Below are 13,994 nucleotides of genomic sequence, written 5' to 3' on the forward strand. Positions count from 1 at the left end.
ATGGGAGCTCAATTTCTAATTTTTTGAGAATTGTCCATACTGTTTTCCAGAAGGGCTGAACCAGTGGACATTCCCACCAACAGTGAAGGAGTGTCCCTTTCTCGCCACATCCACGCCAGCATCGGTTCCTTTTGTTCTTTTGAATTTGGGCCAGTCTCTGAGGTGTGAGATGGTATCTCATTGTGGTTTTGATCTGCATCTCCCTGATGATTAATGATGTAGAGCATTTTCTCATGTGCTTTTTTGCCATTCGGATTTCTTCTTTGAGAAAGTTTCTGTTCATTTCATTGCCCCATTTTTGGATGGGGTTGGATGTTTTCTTCTTGTGGAGTTTAACCAGTATTGTGTATATCCTGGATATCAACCCCTTGTCAGATGTGTATTCGGTGAATATCCTTTCCCATTCTGTAGGCTGTCTTTGTATTTTGGTCACTGTTTCTTTGGAGGTGCAGAAGCTTCTTAGTTTAAGATAGTCCCATTTATCTATCTCTGTTTTCACTTGCTCGGCCAGTGGCGTGGCATCTTTGAAGATACCATTAGCTTCAATGTCATGGAGGGTTTTGCCCACTTTATCTTCAATGTACCTTATGGTTTCTGGTCTGATGTTGAGGTCTTTAATCCATTTTGATCTTACTTTTGTACATGGTGTTAGGCAGAGTTCTGAGCCTATTTTTTTGCATGTAGCCGTCCAGTGATGCCAACACAATTTATTAAAGAGGCTTTCCTTACTCCACTTCACATTACTTGCACCTTTATCAAAGATTAGATGAGCATATGATTGAGGAGAGATGTCAGTGTATTCAACCCTGTTCCATTGGTCTGCAGTTCTGCCTTTGTTCCAGTACCATGCTGTTTTAATTATTACTGCTTTGTAGTACAATTTGAAGTTCGGGAGGTTGATTCCTCCCATTTTCTTTTTCCCAAGAATTGCTTTAGCTATTCGTGGGGGCTTATTGTTCCATATAAATTTCAAGAGTGTTTGCTCCATTTCTTTGAAGAATGTCATGGGTATCCTTATAGGGATTGCATTGAATTTATACAATGCTTTCGGTAGTATTGCCATTTTGACAATGTTAAGTCTCCCGACCCATGAGCAGGGGATATCTTTCCATTTCCTCATGTCCTCTTTTATTTCCTGAAGTAGCGTTTTGTAGTTTTCTTTGTACAGGTCCTTTACTTCCTTAGTTAAGCTGATTCCTAGGTACTTGATTTTCTGGGGCACAATTGTGAATGGGATTGTTTTTTTCATGTTGCTTTCTTCTCTCTCACTGTTTGCGTATTGGAAAGCCATGGACTTTTGGGTATTGATTTTATAACCTGCAACTTTACTATACGAGTCTATTGTTTCTAAGAGTTTTTTGGTGGAAGTTATTGGGTTCTCTAAGTAGAGTATCATATCATCTGCGAATAGTGAGAGCTTGATTTCTTCCTTTCCTACCTGAATGCCCTTAATATCTTTTTCCTGCCTAATCGCTATTGCAAGTACTTCCAGTACTATATTGAACAGCAGTGGAGAAAGTGGGCATCCCTGTCTCGTCCCTGATCTTAGAGGGAAGGCTCTCAGTTTTTCCCCATTGAGGATGATGCTTGCTGTAGGCTTGTGGTAGATGGCTTTAATTATGTTGAGGGAGGTCCCCTCTATACCCATTTTGGCTAGGGTTTTCATCATAAAGGGGTGCTGGATCTTATCAAATGCTTTCTCTGCATCTATTGATATGATCATATGCTTTTTATCTTTTCTTTTGTTGATATGGTGGATTATGTTGATTGATTTCCGAATGTTGAACCATCCTTGCATCCCTGGGATGAATCCTACTTGGTCATGGTGTATGATCTTTTTGATGAGTAGTTGGATTCTATTTGCTAGTAGTTTGTTGAGGATCTTTGCATCTGTGTTCATCAGGGATATCGGCCTGTAATTCTCTTTCTTTGTGGTATCTCTGTCTGCTTTTGGTATCAGTGTGATATTTGCTTCGTAGAAACTGTTTGGAAGTGTTTTTGATATTTCAATTTCGTGGAAAAGCTTAAAGAGTATTGGGAGTAAGTCCTCTTTAAAGATTTGGAAGAATTCACTAGTGAATCCATCCGGGCCAGGACTTTTGTGCTTGGGGAGACTTTTTATTACCATTTCAATTTCCTTGATGGTGATAGGTCTGTTCAGGTATTCCAGGTCTTCTTGGTTCAGCCTTGGGAGTCTGTAGGAGTCTAGGAATTTATCCATTTCCTCGAGGTTTTGATGTTCCGTGGCATAAAGCTTCTCAAAGTACTCCCTGAGGATCCTCTGAATTTCTGTGGTTTCTGTTGTAATGACCCCCTTTTCATTTCTGATTCGGTTTATTAGGGTTTTCTCTCTCCCTTTCTTTGTGAGTTTTGCTAGAGGCTTATCGATCTTGTTAATTTTCTCAAAGAACCAGCTCTTGGTTTCATTGATCTTTCGTATTGTTTTTTGTGTTTCCATCTCGTTAATCTCTGCTCTGAGTTTTATTATTTCCTTTCTCCTGTTCGGGTTGTGCTCCTTTTTTTGGTCCTTCTCCAAGCTCTTAAGCTGTGAGGTTAGGTTACTTATGTGTGCTCGCTCCTCCTTCCTGAGGAATGCTTGTAGAGCTATAAACTTTCCTCTTAACACAGCCTTTGCTGTGTCCCATAAGTTTTGGTAACTCGTGTTCTCATTTTCATTCGTTTCTAGGAATCTTTTGATTTCCTCTTTGATTTCCTGTCTAATCCACTTGTTGTTCAATAGTGCACTGTTTAATTTCCAGGTGTTTGATTTAGTTTTCTGTTTTTGTGTGTGATATACTTCTAATTTCAGCGCATTATGGTCTGAGAAGATTGTTGATACAATCTCTACCTTCTTAATTTTATGGAGGCATGTTTTGTGGCTCAGCATGTGGTCTATCTTGGAGAATGTTCCATGTACGCTTGAGAAGAATGTGTATTCAGCTTTTTGTGGATGAAGTGTCCTGTATATATCTACTAAGTCCCTTTCTTCCATTGTTTCCCTCAACTGAAGTATGTCCTTGCTAAGCTTGAGTCTGGTTGATCTATCAAGAGGTGACAAAGCAGTGTTGAAGTCTCCCACTGGTATTGTGTTGCTATTGATGTCTTCTTCCAAAGCTATGAGTAGTTGTTTTAAGTACTTTGCTGGTCTCTCATTAGGTGCATATACATTTATTATTGTAAGTTCTTCCTGTTGTACAGATCCTCTGATCAATAAGAAATGGCCTTCACTGTCTCTTATGACCTTCCTCACTCTGAAATCGATGTGGTCTGATATAAGGATGGCTACCCCAGCTTTTTTATGGGAGCTGTTTGCCTGTAGGATTGTTTTCCAGCCTTTGACTCTGAGTCTGTGTTTGCTTTGACTATTGAGATGCGTTTCTTGCAGGCAGCAGAATGTTGGGTTCAATTTTCTAATCCATCCTGCCACTCTGTGTCTTTTAATTGGTGCGTTTAGCCCATTGACATTGAGAGAGATTATTGTTATGGGATTTTGTCCCATTGTTCTGTTAAAATTTGGTGTATTTGAGGGGCCTTTCTTGCCTTAAAGTAGCCCATTTAGTTGTTCTTGTAACCATGGTTTTGAGTCTATGAAGTTCCTGAGCTGTTGTTTGTCTGTGAAACTGTGTGTTGTTCCTTCTATTATGAATGAGAGTCTTGCTGGGAAAAGTATTTTGGGGGAGGCATTTATTTCATTGAGTTTTTTTACTATGTCCCACCACTGTTTTCGGGCCATGAGGGTTTCATCAGAAAAATCAGCTGTGAATTTTAAGGATGCTCCTTTGTAAGAGATTTCTTTCTTTGATCTTGCTGCTTTCAGAATTTTGTCTCTGTCTAAGGTTTTGGTCATTTTGATCAGAATGTGTCTTGGGGTATTTTTATTCGGATTTCTTCTAGCTGGTACCCTTCGGGCCTCCTGAATGTGGTCACAAGTTTTCTTCAGCTCTGGAAATGTTGTAGCAATGATGTCTTTGACAGTTTCTTCTTCATCGAGGTTTTCTTCCTGTCCCTCTGGGACTCCAATAATTCTTATGTTACCCCTCTTGGCTTCATCACGATCTTCTCTTGCCATCTGTTCCCGAATTGTGAGTCTCTTTTCCATTTTCTGCTCTTTTCTGGAGAGTCTCTGAACTTCATCTTCGAGCTCACTGATTCTGTTCTCAGCCGCTCTTACTCTGCTGCTGAGGCCTTCCACTGAGCTTTTCAATTCGCCTACGAGATTTTTCAGGTCTGACATTTCTGATTGCATTTTCCTCATTTCTGCCTTCAGATCCTCTTGTCTTCTATTGGCATTGGTTTCCATTGTTTCTTTTAATTCCCTAAGCATCCTAAGTAGCTCCCTTCTGAATTCCTTGTCAGAGAGGTTGTCTAACATTACAGTACTGTTGGTGTCATCTGGGCTAGACTGTTCAATATGAATGTTTGGTGGGCTTTTGCGTTGCTTTCCCATTGTGAGAGGTGTGGTTTGGTCCTTCACGTTCAGTGTTACTATTCTGCTTGGTATGCAGTGTGAGTTAAGATAGGCTTATGAGTTATTGGCAACTGTATTTCTAGTGGCTGAGCTAAAATAGAGAAGTTTCCATCTAAGAAGTTAGGTTATGGTTCCTATGGCATATGTAGTGGGAAAATATTTCGCGGCCGCGTTAGCGGCCGCGGCTCCGGAAACAGTCCCTGGCACTGGGCGAGGAGTTGGGAATGTCTCCTGTTTGGAATTGGAGCCGTTCAGCTTTGTTGCCCAGAGCTGGGCCTCTGTGCCCGTCCCACGCGGCTCAGGGGTTGAAAACCGGCTGTCTCGGGGCTGTTTCTAGCTGCGCGTGCCCAGAGAGGAACCCAGGCCCTTGGGGGCGGGCTGTACCTGTTGGAATTGGAGCCGTTCAGCTTTGTTGCCCAGAGCTGGGCCTCTGTGCCCGTCCCACGCGGCTCAGGGGTTGAAAACCGGCTGTCTCGGGGCTGTTTCTAGCTGCGCGTGCCCAGAGAGGAACCCAGGCCCTTGGGGGCGGGCTGTACCTGTTGGAATTCGAGCCGTTCAGCTTTGTTGCCCAGAGCTGGGCCTCTGTGCCCGTCCCACGCGGCTCAGGGGTTGAAAACCGGCTGTCTCGGGACTGTTTCTAGCTGCGCGTGCCCAGAGAGGAACCCAGGCCCTTGGGGGCGGGCTGTACCTGTTGGAATTGGAGCCGTTCAGCTTTGTTGCCCAGAGCTGGGCCTCCGTGCCCGTCCCACGCGGCTCAGGGGTTGAAAACCGGCTGTCTCGGGGCTGTTTCTAGCTGCGCGTGCCCAGAGAGGAACCCAGGCCCTTGGGGGCGGGCTGTACCTGATGGAATTGGAGCCGTTCAGCTTTGTTGCCCAGAGCTGGGCCTCCGTGCCCGTCCCACGCGGCTCAGGGGTTGAAAACCGGCTGTCTCGGGGCTGTTTCTAGCTGCGCGTGCCCAGAGAGGAACCCAGGCCCTTGGGGGCGGGCTGTACCTGTTGGAATTGGAGCCGTTCAGCTTTGTTGCCCAGAGCTGGGCCTCCGTGCCCGTCCCACGCGGCTCAGGGGTTGAAAACCGGCTGTCTCGGGGCTGTTTCTAGCTGCGCGTGCCCAGAGAGGAACCCAGGCCCTTGGGGGCGGGCTGTACCTGTTGGAATTGGAGCCGTTCAGCTTTGTTGCCCAGAGCTGGGCCTCTGTGCCCGTCCCACGCGGCTCAGGGGTTGAAAACCGGCTGTCTCGGGGCTGTTTCTAGCTGCGCGTGCCCAGAGAGGAACCCAGGCCCTTGGGGGCGGGCTGTACCTGTTGGAATTGGAGCCGTTCAGCTTTGTTGCCCAGAGCTGGGCCTCTGTGCCCGTCCCACGCGGCTCAGGGGTTGAAAACCGGCTGTCTCGGGGCTGTTTCTAGCTGCGCGTGCCCAGAGAGGAACCCAGGCCCTTGGGGGCGGGCTGTACCTGTTGGAATTGGAGCCGTTCAGCTTTGTTGCCCAGAGCTGGGCCTCCGTGCCCGTCCCACGCGGCTCAGGGGTTGAAAACCGGCTGTCTCGGGGCTGTTTCTAGCTGCGCGTGCCCAGAGAGGAACCCAGGCCCTTGGGGGCGGGCTGTACCTGTTCGAATTGGAGCCGTTCAGCTTTGTTGCCCAGAGCTGGGCCTCTGTGCCCGTTCCACGCGGCTCAGGGGTTGAAAACCGGCTGTCTCGGGGCTGTTTCTAGCTGCGCGTGCCCAGAGAGGAACCCAGGCCCTTGGGGGCGGGCTGTACCTGTTGGAATTTGAGCCGTTCAGCTTTGTTGCCCAGAGCTGGGCCTCCGTGCCCGTCCCACGCGGCTCAGGGGTTGAAAACCGGCTGTCTCGGGGCTGTTTCTAGCTGCGCGTGCCCAGAGAGGAACCCAGGCCCTTGGGGGCGGGATGTACCTGTTGGAATTGGAGCCGTTCAGCTTTGTTGCCCAGAGCTGGGCCTCTGTGCCCGTCCCACGCGGCTCAGGGGTTGAAAACCGGCTGTCTCGGGGCTGTTTCTAGCTGCGCGTGCCCAGAGAGGAACCCAGGCCCTTGGGGGCGGGCTGTACCTGTTGGAATTGGAGCCGTTCAGCTTTGTTGCCCAGAGCTGGGCCTCTGTGCCCGTCCCACGCGGCTCAGGGGTTGAAAACCGGCTGTCTCGGGGCTGTTTCTAGCTGCGCGTGCCCAGAGAGGAACCCAGGCCCTTGGGGGCGGGCTGTACCTGTTGGAATTGGAGCCGTTCAGCTTTGTTGCCCAGAGCTGGGCCTCCGTGCCCGTCCCACGCGGCTCAGGGGTTGAAAACCGGCTGTCTCGGGGCTGTTTCTAGCTGCGCGTGCCCAGAGAGGAACCCAGGCCCTTGGGGGCGGGCTGTACCTGTTCGAATTGGAGCCGTTCAGCTTTGTTGCCCAGAGCTGGGCCTCTGTGCCCGTTCCACGCGGCTCAGGGGTTGAAAACCGGCTGTCTCGGGGCTGTTTCTAGCTGCGCGTGCCCAGAGAGGAACCCAGGCCCTTGGGGGCGGGCTGTACCTGTTGGAATTGGAGCCGTTCAGCTTTGTTGCCCAGAGCTGGGCCTCCGTGCCCGTCCCACGCGGCTCAGGGGTTGAAAACCGGCTGTCTCGGGGCTGTTTCTAGCTGCGCGTGCCCAGAGAGGAACCCAGGCCCTTGGGGGCGGGATGTACCTGTTGGAATTGGAGCCGTTCAGCTTTGTTGCCCAGAGCTGGGCCTCTGTGCCCGTCCCACGCGGCTCAGGGGTTGAAAACCGGCTGTCTCGGGGCTGTTTCTAGCTGCGCGTGCCCAGAGAGGAACCCAGGCCCTTGGGGGCGGGCTGTACCTGTTGGAATTGGAGCCGTTCAGCTTTGTTGCCCAGAGCTGGGCCTCTGTGCCCGTCCCACGCGGCTCAGGGGTTGAAAACCGGCTGTCTCGGGGCTGTTTCTAGCTGCGCGTGCCCAGAGAGGAACCCAGGCCCTTGGGGGCGGGCTGTACCTGTTGGAATTCGAGCCGTTCAGCTTTGTTGCCCAGAGCTGGGCCTCTGTGCCCGTCCCACGCGGCTCAGGGGTTGAAAACCGGCTGTCTCGGGACTGTTTCTAGCTGCGCGTGCCCAGAGAGGAACCCAGGCCCTTGGGGGCGGGCTGTACCTGTTGGAATTGGAGCCGTTCAGCTTTGTTGCCCAGAGCTGGGCCTCCGTGCCCGTCCCACGCGGCTCAGGGGTTGAAAACCGGCTGTCTCGGGGCTGTTTCTAGCTGCGCGTGCCCAGAGAGGAACCCAGGCCCTTGGGGGCGGGCTGTACCTGATGGAATTGGAGCCGTTCAGCTTTGTTGCCCAGAGCTGGGCCTCCGTGCCCGTCCCACGCGGCTCAGGGGTTGAAAACCGGCTGTCTCGGGGCTGTTTCTAGCTGCGCGTGCCCAGAGAGGAACCCAGGCCCTTGGGGGCGGGCTGTACCTGTTGGAATTGGAGCCGTTCAGCTTTGTTGCCCAGAGCTGGGCCTCCGTGCCCGTCCCACGCGGCTCAGGGGTTGAAAACCGGCTGTCTCGGGGCTGTTTCTAGCTGCGCGTGCCCAGAGAGGAACCCAGGCCCTTGGGGGCGGGCTGTACCTGTTGGAATTGGAGCCGTTCAGCTTTGTTGCCCAGAGCTGGGCCTCTGTGCCCGTCCCACGCGGCTCAGGGGTTGAAAACCGGCTGTCTCGGGGCTGTTTCTAGCTGCGCGTGCCCAGAGAGGAACCCAGGCCCTTGGGGGCGGGCTGTACCTGTTGGAATTGGAGCCGTTCAGCTTTGTTGCCCAGAGCTGGGCCTCTGTGCCCGTCCCACGCGGCTCAGGGGTTGAAAACCGGCTGTCTCGGGGCTGTTTCTAGCTGCGCGTGCCCAGAGAGGAACCCAGGCCCTTGGGGGCGGGCTGTACCTGTTGGAATTGGAGCCGTTCAGCTTTGTTGCCCAGAGCTGGGCCTCCGTGCCCGTCCCACGCGGCTCAGGGGTTGAAAACCGGCTGTCTCGGGGCTGTTTCTAGCTGCGCGTGCCCAGAGAGGAACCCAGGCCCTTGGGGGCGGGCTGTACCTGTTCGAATTGGAGCCGTTCAGCTTTGTTGCCCAGAGCTGGGCCTCTGTGCCCGTTCCACGCGGCTCAGGGGTTGAAAACCGGCTGTCTCGGGGCTGTTTCTAGCTGCGCGTGCCCAGAGAGGAACCCAGGCCCTTGGGGGCGGGCTGTACCTGTTGGAATTTGAGCCGTTCAGCTTTGTTGCCCAGAGCTGGGCCTCCGTGCCCGTCCCACGCGGCTCAGGGGTTGAAAACCGGCTGTCTCGGGGCTGTTTCTAGCTGCGCGTGCCCAGAGAGGAACCCAGGCCCTTGGGGGCGGGATGTACCTGTTGGAATTGGAGCCGTTCAGCTTTGTTGCCCAGAGCTGGGCCTCTGTGCCCGTCCCACGCGGCTCAGGGGTTGAAAACCGGCTGTCTCGGGGCTGTTTCTAGCTGCGCGTGCCCAGAGAGGAACCCAGGCCCTTGGGGGCGGGCTGTACCTGTTGGAATTGGAGCCGTTCAGCTTTGTTGCCCAGAGCTGGGCCTCTGTGCCCGTCCCACGCGGCTCAGGGGTTGAAAACCGGCTGTCTCGGGGCTGTTTCTAGCTGCGCGTGCCCAGAGAGGAACCCAGGCCCTTGGGGGCGGGCTGTACCTGTTGGAATTGGAGCCGTTCAGCTTTGTTGCCCAGAGCTGGGCCTCCGTGCCCGTCCCACGCGGCTCAGGGGTTGAAAACCGGCTGTCTCGGGGCTGTTTCTAGCTGCGCGTGCCCAGAGAGGAACCCAGGCCCTTGGGGGCGGGCTGTACCTGTTCGAATTGGAGCCGTTCAGCTTTGTTGCCCAGAGCTGGGCCTCTGTGCCCGTTCCACGCGGCTCAGGGGTTGAAAACCGGCTGTCTCGGGGCTGTTTCTAGCTGCGCGTGCCCAGAGAGGAACCCAGGCCCTTGGGGGCGGGCTGTACCTGTTGGAATTGGAGCCGTTCAGCTTTGTTGCCCAGAGCTGGGCCTCCGTGCCCGTCCCACGCGGCTCAGGGGTTGAAAACCGGCTGTCTCGGGGCTGTTTCTAGCTGCGCGTGCCCAGAGAGGAACCCAGGCCCTTGGGGGCGGGATGTACCTGTTGGAATTGGAGCCGTTCAGCTTTGTTGCCCAGAGCTGGGCCTCTGTGCCCGTCCCACGCGGCTCAGGGGTTGAAAACCGGCTGTCTCGGGGCTGTTTCTAGCTGCGCGTGCCCAGAGAGGAACCCAGGCCCTTGGGGGCGGGCTGTACCTGTTGGAATTGGAGCCGTTCAGCTTTGTTGCCCAGAGCTGGGCCTCTGTGCCCGTCCCACGCGGCTCAGGGGTTGAAAACCGGCTGTCTCGGGGCTGTTTCTAGCTGCGCGTGCCCAGAGAGGAACCCAGGCCCTTGGGGGCGGGCTGTACCTGTTGGAATTGGAGCCGTTCAGCTTTGTTGCCCAGAGCTGGGCCTCTGTGCCCGTCCCACGCGGCTCAGGGGTTGAAAACCGGCTGTCTCGGGGCTGTTTCTAGCTGCGCGTGCCCAGAGAGGAACCCAGGCCCTTGGGGGCGGGCTGTACCTGTTGGAATTGGAGCCGTTCAGCTTTGTTGCCCAGAGCTGGGCCTCCGTGCCCGTCCCACGCGGCTCAGGGGTTGAAAACCGGCTGTCTCGGGGCTGTTTCTAGCTGCGCGTGCCCAGAGAGGAACCCAGGCCCTTGGGGGCGGGCTGTACCTGATGGAATTGGAGCCGTTCAGCTTTGTTGCCCAGAGCTGGGCCTCCGTGCCCGTCCCACGCGGCTCAGGGGTTGAAAACCGGCTGTCTCGGGGCTGTTTCTAGCTGCGCGTGCCCAGAGAGGAACCCAGGCCCTTGGGGGCGGGCTGTACCTGTTGGAATTGGAGCCGTTCAGCTTTGTTGCCCAGAGCTGGGCCTCCGTGCCCGTCCCACGCGGCTCAGGGGTTGAAAACCGGCTGTCTCGGGGCTGTTTCTAGCTGCGCGTGCCCAGAGAGGAACCCAGGCCCTTGGGGGCGGGCTGTACCTGTTGGAATTGGAGCCGTTCAGCTTTGTTGCCCAGAGCTGGGCCTCTGTGCCCGTCCCACGCGGCTCAGGGGTTGAAAACCGGCTGTCTCGGGGCTGTTTCTAGCTGCGCGTGCCCAGAGAGGAACCCAGGCCCTTGGGGGCGGGCTGTACCTGTTGGAATTGGAGCCGTTCAGCTTTGTTGCCCAGAGCTGGGCCTCCGTGCCTGTCCCACGCGGCTCAGGGGTTGAAAACCGGCTGTCTCGGGGCTGTTTCTAGCTGCGCGTGCCCAGAGAGGAACCCAGGCCCTTGGGGGCGGGCTGTACCTGTTGGAATTGGAGCTGTTCAGCTTTGTTGCCCAGAGCTGGGCCTCCGTGCCCGTCCCACGCGGCTCAGGGGTTGAAAACCGGCTGTCTCGGGGCTGTTTCTAGCTGCGCGTGCCCAGAGAGGAACCCAGGCCCATGGGGGCGTGCTGTACCTGTTGGAATTGGAGCCGTTCAGCTTTGTTGCCCAGAGCTGGGCCTCCGTGCCTGTCCCACGCAGCTCAGGGGTTGAAAACCGGCTGTCTCGGGGCTGTTTCTAGCTGCGCGTGCCCAGAGAGGAACCCAGGCCCTTGGGGGCGGGCTGTACCTGTTGGAATTGGAGCCGTTCAGCTATGTTGCCCAGAGCTGGGCCTCCGTGCCCGTCCCACGCGGCTCAGGGGTTGAAAACCGGCTGTCTTGGGGCTGTTTCTAGCTGCGCGTGCCCAGAGAGGAACCCAGGCCCTTGGGGGCGGGCTGTACCTGTTGGAATTGGAGCCGTTCAGCTTTGTTGCCCAGAGCTGGGCCTCTGTGCCCGTATCACGCGGCTCAGGGGTTGAAAACCGGCTGTCTCGGGGCTGTTTCTAGCTGCGCGTGCCCAGAGAGGAACCCAGGCCCTTGGGGGCGGGCTGTACCTGTTGGAATTGGAGCCATTCAGCTTTGTTGCCCAGAGCTTGGCCTCCGTGCCCGTCCCACGTGGCTCAGGGGTTGAAAACCGGCTGTCTCGGGGCTGTTTCTAGCTGCGCGTGCCCAGAGAGGAACCCAGGCCCTTGGGGGCGGGATGTACCTGTTGGAATTGGAGCCGTTCAGCTTTGTTGCCCAGAGCTGGGCCTCTGTGCCCGTCCCACGCGGCTCAGGGGTTGAAAACCGGCTGTCTCGGGGCTGTTTCTAGCTGCGCGTGCCCAGAGAGGAACCCAGGCCCTTGGGGGCGGGCTGTACCTGTTGGAATTGGAGCTGTTCAGCTTTGTTGCCCAGAGCTGGGCCTCCGTGCCCGTCCCACGCGGCTCAGGGGTTGAAAACCGGCTGTCTCGGGGCTGTTTCTAGCTGCGCGTGCCCAGAGAGGAACCCAGGCCCATGGGGGCGGGCTGTACCTGTTGGAATTGGAGCCGTTCAGTTTTGTTGCCCAGAGCTGGGCCTCCGTGCCTGTCCCACGCAGCTCAGGGGTTGAAAACCGGCTGTCTCGGGGCTGTTTCTAGCTGCGCGTGCCCAGAGAGGAACCCAGGCCCTTGGGGGCGGGCTGTACCTGTTGGAATTGGAGCCGTTCAGCTTTGTTGCCCAGAGCTGGGCCTCCGTGCCCGTCCCACGCGGCTCAGGGGTTGAAAACCGGCTGTCTTGGGGCTGTTTCTAGCTGCGCGTGCCCAGAGAGGAACCCAGGCCCTTGGGGGCGGGCTGTACCTGTTGGAATTGGAGCCGTTCAGCTTTGTTGCCCAGAGCTGGGCCTCTGTGCCCGTATCACGCGGCTCAGGGGTTGAAAACCGGCTGTCTCGGGGCTGTTTCTAGCTGCGCGTGCCCAGAGAGGAACCCAGGCCCTTGGGGGCGGGATGTACCTGTTGGAATTGGAGCCGTTCAGCTTTGTTGCCCAGAGCTGGGCCTCTGTGCCCGTCCCACGCGGCTCAGGGGTTGAAAACCGGCTGTCTCGGGGCTGTTTCTAGCTGCGCGTGCCCAGAGAGGAACCCAGGCCCTTGGGGGCGGGCTGTACCTGTTGGAATTGGAGCCGTTCAGCTTTGTTGCCCAGAGCTGGGCCTCTGTGCCCGTCCCACGCGGCTCAGGGGTTGAAAACCGGCTGTCTCGGGGCTGTTTCTAGCTGCGCGTGCCCAGAGAGGAACCCAGGCCCTTGGGGGCGGGCTGTACCTGTTGGAATTGGAGCCGTTCAGCTTTGTTGCCCAGAGCTGGGCCTCTGTGCCCGTCCCACGCGGCTCAGGGGTTGAAAACCGGCTGTCTCGGGGCTGTTTCTAGCTGCGCGTGCCCAGAGAGGAACCCAGGCCCTTGGGGGCGGGCTGTACCTGTTGGAATTGGAGCCGTTCAGCTTTGTTGCCCAGAGCTGGGCCTCTGTGCCCGTCCCACGCGGCTCAGGGGTTGAAAACCGGCTGTCTCGGGGCTGTTTCTAGCTGCGCGTGCCCAGAGAGGAACCCAGGCCCTTGGGGGCGGGCTGTACCTGTTGGAATTGGAGCCGTTCAGCTTTGTTGCCCAGAGCTGGGCCTCCGTGCCCGTCCCACGCGGCTCAGGGGTTGAAAACCGGCTGTCTCGGGGCTGTTTCTAGCTGCGCGTGCCCAGAGAGGAACCCAGGCCCTTGGGGGCGGGCTGTACCTGATGGAATTGGAGCCGTTCAGCTTTGTTGCCCAGAGCTGGGCCTCCGTGCCCGTCCCACGCGGCTCAGGGGTTGAAAACCGGCTGTCTCGGGGCTGTTTCTAGCTGCGCGTGCCCAGAGAGGAACCCAGGCCCTTGGGGGCGGGCTGTACCTGTTGGAATTGGAGCCGTTCAGCTTTGTTGCCCAGAGCTGGGCCTCCGTGCCCGTCCCACGCGGCTCAGGGGTTGAAAACCGGCTGTCTCGGGGCTGTTTCTAGCTGCGCGTGCCCAGAGAGGAACCCAGGCCCTTGGGGGCGGGCTGTACCTGTTGGAATTGGAGCCGTTCAGCTTTGTTGCCCAGAGCTGGGCCTCTGTGCCCGTCCCACGCGGCTCAGGGGTTGAAAACCGGCTGTCTCGGGGCTGTTTCTAGCTGCGCGTGCCCAGAGAGGAACCCAGGCCCTTGGGGGCGGGCTGTACCTGTTGGAATTGGAGCCGTTCAGCTTTGTTGCCCAGAGCTGGGCCTCCGTGCCTGTCCCACGCGGCTCAGGGGTTGAAAACCGGCTGTCTCGGGGCTGTTTCTAGCTGCGCGTGCCCAGAGAGGAACCCAGGCCCTTGGGGGCGGGCTGTACCTGTTGGAATTGGAGCTGTTCAGCTTTGTTGCCCAGAGCTGGGCCTCCGTGCCCGTCCCACGCGGCTCAGGGGTTGAAAACCGGCTGTCTCGGGGCTGTTTCTAGCTGCGCGTGCCCAGAGAGGAACCCAGGCCCATGGGGGCGTGCTGTACCTGTTGGAATTGGAGCCGTTCAGCTTTGTTGCCCAGAGCTGGGCCTCCGTGCCTGTCCCACGCAGCTCAGGGGTTGAAAACCGGCTGTCTCGGGGCTGTTTCTAGCTGCGCGTGCCCAGAGAGGAACCCAGGCCCTTGGGGGCGGGCTGTACCTGTTGGAATTGGAGCCGTTCA

Source organism: Sorex fumeus, unplaced genomic scaffold, assembly GCF_029834395.1.
Source record: "Sorex fumeus unplaced genomic scaffold, SorFum_2.1 ptg000131l, whole genome shotgun sequence".
NCBI classification, from domain to species: domain Eukaryota; kingdom Metazoa; phylum Chordata; class Mammalia; order Eulipotyphla; family Soricidae; genus Sorex; species Sorex fumeus.